The 8243-nt window shown below is 31.1% G+C and overlaps 1 pseudogene; it reads left to right on the top strand.

Moving 5' to 3' along the window:
• The first annotated feature begins 833 nt into the window (after positions 1–833).
• Positions 834–6430, top strand: LOC101497343 (uncharacterized; annotated as a pseudogene).
• Positions 6431–8243: the final 1813 nt, after the last annotated feature.

Genomic DNA, 8243 nt, shown 5'->3' with positions numbered 1-8243 from the left:
AATAATAATAATAATAATAATAATAATAATAATAATAATAATAATAATAATAATAATAAAGTGACCTAATAAAATACAAAAATAAATAGTTGATAAACTACTTGAGATCACATGAGTTGCACCATTAAATATTTCTAACAGTTTACAAACTTTCTCAACTTTGTTCCATTCTTCAAGTGAAGGTGCATGATCATAATAAGGCTTTCTTTCTTTGTAGGTTGCAAAGGCAATCTTAAATTTCAAAGCAGTTGAGAACATATTAAAAGTTGAATTTCATCTTGTTGGACAATCAATGATGAGCTTCCTTTCTTTTAAGCTCTTCTGCTAAACCACATCACAAAATATCTTTAGTCTTGTATCTTTATGATTAACATATTTGACACTTTCACGAATATTGAAAATGGTATCCTTAATTTTACTAAGACCGTCTTGCACTAACAAATTCAATATGTGTGCATAATATCGAACATGAAACAAAGAGCCACCAATGATTAACTTACTAAAGATAAATTATCTTTGAGACATCTTAAGCATAGATCATTGTAATGAGCATTATCAACAGATACATAAAAAACTTTATTTACAATCCCAAAGTTTTTAAACATTTATATATAGCATCAACCACATCAATATCACGCCTTGGAGGGGGTACTTTCACAAAACTCAACTCTTTTTTTGAAGATTTCATCCTGCATCAATGAAATATCATGTGATAACTCTATATTCAACTACATGATGGCTAGATTTCCACATATATGTAGTTAAACTAATCTTGCTCACACTTTCTAAAAATTTCTTCAAAATTTTCTTCTCCATCTCAAATATTGTCAAACATGAAGTGGTGTAATCAAAATACATCAATCAAGTACTTATTTAAGTACATCAACAAAAGTTGTGATAGAATAACTGCAACGATAGTGCCAAATGAATCATCGCCTGGAGAACCATAAGTTGATGAGATTAAACAATATCTTGATTGTAGATATGTGTCACCAAGTGAAGCATGTTGGAAAATCTTAGCTTTCCCAATACATGGAAAAAAACCGGCTGTTGAAAGATTGTACTTCCACTTAGAAGGTGAACAATCAATTTATTATCATGATTATGAAAATATTAATAATGTTTTGCAAAAACCATCAGTTACAAAATCCATGTTCACCTCATGGATGGAAGCAAATAAGGTATATCCTCAAGCTAGAGAATTAACATATAGCAAATTTGTGCCCAAGTTTGTATATGTTAAAAGTAAAAGATGTTGGAAACCACAGACTAAAGGGTATATGGGTTCCACCATGTATAGGAGAGTTATATTATTTGAGAATGATGCTCACTCATGTCAAAGCCCACAAAGTTATGAAGAAATAAAGACAATTTCTAATTTTATTTATGATAGCTTTCAAGATGTATATTTTGCAATGAGGTTGCTTGGAGATGATAAACAATACATTGAAGCTATCAAAGAGGCACATAAATGATGATCTGGATATTTTTTGCGGAAACTTTTTGTCACCATGCTCTTTGCAAGTACTATGAATCGACCAACTCATGTGTGGAATAAGAGTTGGCATTGTTTAGCAGATGAAATTTTATATGAGCAAAGAAGGATCTGAAACAACAAAGGTATATAATTAATTATCCAATTACTATATCTTATTATGATAATATTACTAAACTACAATAGTGGTCAATTGTTGTTTGCTGATACTAAATCATATTAGGAATAATATCTTAAAGTTATCATACTAGAAACATATTTGATTTGCTGCACAAACTAAATGGTTTTTTTTATTGAATTAATGCATTTGTTTTTATATGTTACCTTACAAAGTAATTTACTATTCCTAGTCCATTCCAAACAAAAAATATATACGCATCGTCATACCAAATTTAATTAGCTTTATCGATATCAAGATAAAATAGATCTCATGCTATTACCCCGTCTACAATAGAATTAAAAAATTATATGTTAGATTTGATGCTAAATGATGAAGAGTTTCAAAATTTAACCCTCGTGCAAATTGAAAAACATTTGCAAGATAACAAAAAAAGCTTAAATGAATACAAGTCAATGCCATATCCAAAAAGATATGTGATGACACAATTGGGGAATAGACTCATTTATGAAGAATGTAACTACAATGTAGCAGAACAAATTGAAAATAGATGATCAAATTGTGATCTTCCTTAAAATCATGAAGTTCTGGAGGAGCAAAAGGGGGAGTATTTTTTCTTTACGGCTACGATGGCACAAGAAAAACATTTATGTGGCGAACATTGGCTTCAAAAACACGTTCACGAAAGCAAATTGTGTTGACAGTGGCCTCAAGTGGAATCACATCACTATTGCTACCAGGTGGGAGAACAACACATTCAAAGTTTAAAATTCATTTTCCTACACTAGAGTCGTCTACATGTAATATAGATAAATGTAGTGATCATACAGAATTACTGAAAGCAATCCAATTAATCATATGGGATGAAGCGCCTATGGCTCATAAGTTTTGTTTTGAGGCACTTGATAAAACATTGAAAGATATCATGAATGAAATTAAGTTCAAAAATACTATCTTTGGAGGCAAGGTTGTAGTATTTGGTGGAGATTTTAGGCAAATTTTATCGGTTATCTCAAGAGGAAGTCGACCAAATATTGTTAATGCAACAATTAACTCTTCTTATATTTGGGATCATTGTCAAGTGTTAAGACTCACAAAAAACATGTGTTTATTGCCAGCAATGCAAAGAGAAAATAAGGATGGGCTTAAACAATTTTCAGAATGGATCTTAAAATTAGGAGATGAGAACCTTTCAGAGCCTAATGACGGTCATGCAGAGATCCAAAGACCACCAGAGTTGACAATCACTAACTTCAATGATCCACTTCAAGCAATTGTTCAAAGCACATATCCAAATTTAATCCAAAATTACAAGAATGAAGATTTTTTGCAATGTAGAGCAATTTTGGCATCAACAATAGAGATTGTTGATTCAATAAATGAATATGTGATGAGCTTAATACCAGGTATTATTATTATTATTATTATTATTATTATTATTATTATTATTATTATTATTATTATTATTATTATTATTATTATTATTATTATTAAATCTTTATTTATATAATTATAGTTATTGAATTACGTGTATATCCAATTAATATCATTGCTTTGTTGCACCAATTATAGGAGAAGAAAATGAGTATTTAAGTTCAGATTTTGTTGATCATTCAGAAAGTCATGGAAATGAATCTTTTGATATACCTGAATTTTTTAGCACATTAACTACTCCAAGTCTTCCAAATCACAAAATAAAACTAAAAGTTGGAACTCCTATCATTCTTTTGCGAAATCTTGATCAATCTGAAGGTTTGTGTAATGGAACAAGACTTATTGTTACAAGACTTGCAAATCATGTGCTCGAAGCAAGGGTAATTTCAAGAAAAAAATATTGGGAACTTGATATATATCCCACGAATGACTATGTCACTTTCTCAATCACCTTGGTCTTTCAAGCTAATTAGTAGACAATTTCTCATAGTTGTTTCCTATGGTATGACAATCAACAAATCACAAGGACAATCATTGAACTACATTGGGATATACATGACAAATCCAGTCTTTAGTCATGGTCAATTATATGTAGCTATTTCAAGAGTTAAAAGCAAGAATAGGTTGAAGATCTTAATACATGACAAATATAAGCAACAACAAACAATGTTGTATACAAAGAGATTTTCCAATCTCTTTTATTTATAAGTATAATATTTTCTTTAATTATTCCATATACAGACTTAAAAAAAAAAATACAACTATAGACATTGAAAACATATAAATGATCAACATAATCTATAAATTTAGATCATCAATCACTTAATCAACTTTTCAATTAGTTAAAAGGTCTTGCTCAATTATTTTGTAATTTAATATTGTACTTTAGACTAATCTATTGGGTATTCCATCATGGATATGCCACATTAATGCTTTATCATAGTATACATAAATCTAATTTAACAAATGTGCTTAGTTTTATAGTAAAGAATACAATTAGCAATTTGAATTTTTGTGTGTGTCAATTTTTGCAATAGAAAAACCATTTTCAATCATTATTATTTTACTGAGATGGATCGTCAACTAACATTGAACATATTATAGAAATAATATACTATAGAGAATGTAGTCTAACCATTAAAAGTTAAAGTATATTGTTAACTCTATTTCTCACATTCTGTTATCTTATCAAACAATCAAAGTACACTTGAAATTAAATCATAAGATCATATTAATTAACATGCAGATTATGTTACAAGATTTTGGTGCAAATTATGAATGCACACTATGTTACCTGGCTTTGGTGCATATTATGACCATTGATGCGAAAAATACAAGAAATGAAGTTGTTTTTGATGTTACAAAAGTTATTGATGATACATTACTAATTTAACATCAATATCCAACCTACAACGATCGATAATGTATAGATGACATTTCTACCGTACATTTTGTAAAACATAATTTAGTAAACTATGATTTATTATTATATGTCTTAATCAATAGCATTCAAATTCTATTATTACGATGATTTAATTGGACATTACATGCCCATTATCTTTAAAAATTGTTTACTACAAATCAATATAATTTAGGATAGTCCATGGCATTCAAATTCTATACTAGTATATTATAAAAAAAAAATATAATTTTAGTATTCAATAATTCAACATTATTTATTTTAAAAAAACAGATATGTAAAATGACTTTTGAGAACATATTAGAAACAATTATTCATTTAAAATAATTTTATATTTTTAAATGGATTTATTTTTTATGAAATATCATTTTAATTTTTTTTACACAACCAATCAATTATAATTAATCATATAAACGACTTATAAATAATTATAACAAAAATAATAAAAATCAAATAATATTAATGATTTGATAGTTTTTTAAATTATTATTATTTTTAAATAACGGTAAAAAACAGATTGAAACTTATAAAAATGATAACAATATTGCTACCAACACCCCCCAAATTGCTATTCACACCCCTCAAAATTAAAAAAAAATTCAAAATGCCCAAAATGCCCTTCCCTTTATTTCATCTTCTTCATAACATCTTCTTCCTCTTCATTCTACATTCTATATTTTCATTGCTGTTCATTCTATCATCATCAATCAGCATCTACCATTTTCATCAATCATCATCCACTGTTTTCATCAATCATCATCCACCATTTTCATCAATCATCAACCAAGTTCATCAAGTTATTATCATTGTTGTGAATCAAGTAAGTAATAATCATTCTTTGTTTTTGTTGTGTTATGTTGTTTTGTTTTATCTATTTAAGAATACAATGCCTGAAAATTGAAGGAAAATAGTTTCCATTTTTGATGAAGAAGACAACCTTCGTTGCCCTAAACCCATAAACGTATGTGAACTCAGTTCACGTACGTGAAAAAAATTTCAAAATCCAAACTATACGTGAACTGAGTTCACGTATGTGTACGTCAATTGAAATTACGTACCTTTACGTGAATTGACTTCACGTAAATGAAGGAATTCAGTTCACGTTCACATACGTGAACTGAGTTCACGTAAGGTTTGACATTCAGTTCACGTACGTGAACTAAATTCACGTAATTTCTGAATTTTTGAACTGCTTCTGTTTACATTTTTTTAAATGATTTTCGTTTTGCAGATATGGTGCGCACTATGTTTACTAACAGAGAGGGCCGTGTTATACTTAACGAGGGCACTTCTAATGCGGAGTCTAATGCGGACGGTCATCGTATTAGGCCAACTGCTTCTGCAAGGGCACAACGACCACGAGTACAACGGCAACAGGAAGAAGCCCAACCTGAATCCCAACCTGAACCCCAAACAGCTGATATAGATGAACCTCCACAGGATGTTGGATATCCTGGTAGTCCGGTTGATAGTTCTATCCTTAGGACATTTGGCGATCATGTTGCGACTCGACTATGGGATGGCGAGGTAATTTTCTCAATCAAATTAAGTTAAATTATATTTTTTAACATTTATGTTTAACATATATTTTTTGCTTAAATAATTTCAGGATCGGGGAGAATTAAGGGTGTTCAGCAATGGGAAAAAATTAAAAGAAGCTGTTATTGAAGACGAAGAGGTTGAGCAACTGGTTAAAAGCTCGAGATTGTATTCGTTACTAAAATGCAGCTATGAAATGATCGACAAAGGGATCATTTCTGCATTCGTAGAGAGGTGGCGTCGTGATACCAGTAGCTTTCATCTCCCTATTGGTGAAATGACGATTACTTTGGACGACATGTCATCTCTGTTGCATATTCCCATTACCGGTGCATTCTTCAATGTTAATGTATTTAACAAGGATGAAGGTGCAAATATATTGGCAGAGCTTCTTGGAGTTAGTCACGGTGTTGCTTATGCATAATTTAATGTGACGCGGACAACCACGGTTAGGTATAGTTGGTTACTTGACGTATACCACCAGCGTTGTAGTGAGCAGCGTTGTCAGATGGCTGCGAGAGCATTTCTTTTGTTTTTGGTCGGTTGCACACTCTTCAGCGATAAGAGTGCATACACAGTTAGTGTTGCCTATCTTGAGTGCTTTTGGGACCTTAATTCTTGCGGGGGATATGCATGGGGTGCAGCTGCTCTTGCTTATCTTTATAACAATCTTCGAGAAGCCATCATGCATCAAACCAGAACTGTTTCTGGGTATCTGACACTTTTACAGGTAAACTGTATGATTGTTTATTGTGTTTATAATTTTTATTATTAATGATTCTAAACTAATGATATGTTATTATATATGTGCAGGCATGGGTCTATGAGCATTTTCCTATATTATGTAGAGATTGTTGTAGACTTTCTGCTAGTTATGTTGAAGACTATCCTAGAGCACTTAAATGGAAGCCTAAAAGGGATAAGGGTTTGGTTCTTCCATTTAGGAAAGCTCTCAATGAGATTGATGTTGATGAGGTATGTTGGACACCATATGAGGACCATCGACTGAAGCGGCCTTTTGAAGATGTATCTTTATTTCGATGGTGGATACGTTGGGGTCCGAAGATGTATGCTCATCTGCCAGACAGGGTATTGCGGCAATATGGTCATGTCCAAACCATTCCTGGCTCACCGTTAGAGGTAGTGGGTCAGACGACCACACCAGATGAAATGGACATTATGTTTACGCAATATGTTGTGCATGTAGTGGATGCTGGCGCAGTTGTGCGGGGACATGTAGTCTGCTCGAATGATTATATGGACTGGTTTCGCAGAATTTCTCATCCATACATCATTCGTAGAGGACCAGTCCATGAAGCTGATGCAGAGCCTACTGATCATGCCACTCATGCAGCTGATGGCGGCAATCCTGCTGATGACACAGTTGACATAACGGTATATTGATATTATTTTTTTTTGTATTATTGATATTTATTTTTAATTAATTTAATTCATTATTGATATTTAATTTATTTTATTTTTTATTACAGCGTCGAGCAATACAAATTGCTGAAGAGCTGATTGGCCGACAACTGATATTACCTGATGGCATGCCACTCATTAATGAGTTAATTTTGATGTTGCGAAGTCAGAGGGGTGGTGGTAGAGATTGGACGAACACAATACCATATCGTAGAAGAAATAAAAGGACTTAAGATTTATTTATAATATTTTGGAACATGGTATTTTTGTAATTGATATGTAATATTTGGGTACTTTTAGATATTTTGGATACTTTAGTTTTGGATATTATGGGTACTTTCGAATCTGATATATTTTGGATATTTTAGTTTTGTGTACTTTTGGATATTTTGGGTACTTTCGAATCTGATATATTTCGGATATTTTAGTTTTGCGTGCTTTTGCATGAAAATATTTTCATTTTACAACATATTCATTGTAACATATTCATTGTAACAAATCCATCTAGTTTACAACATATTCATCTATACATATTGAATGGAAATATTTTCAGTTTACAACATATTCATCTATACTGCATGGAAATATCTTCAGCCAATGTTGAATGTGATCATTGTAAATAAATTCTCATTGACGTGCTTCTTCTGTGCAATATTTTCTCCACAAATTACTTGGTGGTGGTATAGGAGAATTTGGTTTTAAATAAACCTGTTAAAATAATAAATTTATAATTTATTAAAAATGACATTAAAGGTTAACAAATGCATAAAATGGGAATAACTATCTAAGTGAAAAATTAAATACCTGCACAAAAT

Source organism: Cicer arietinum, chromosome 2 (genome assembly GCF_000331145.2).
Source record: "Cicer arietinum cultivar CDC Frontier isolate Library 1 chromosome 2, Cicar.CDCFrontier_v2.0, whole genome shotgun sequence".
NCBI classification, from domain to species: domain Eukaryota; kingdom Viridiplantae; phylum Streptophyta; class Magnoliopsida; order Fabales; family Fabaceae; genus Cicer; species Cicer arietinum.
The sequence above is the reverse complement of the archived record's forward strand: the minus strand, read 5'-3'. Positions and strand labels throughout refer to the sequence as shown.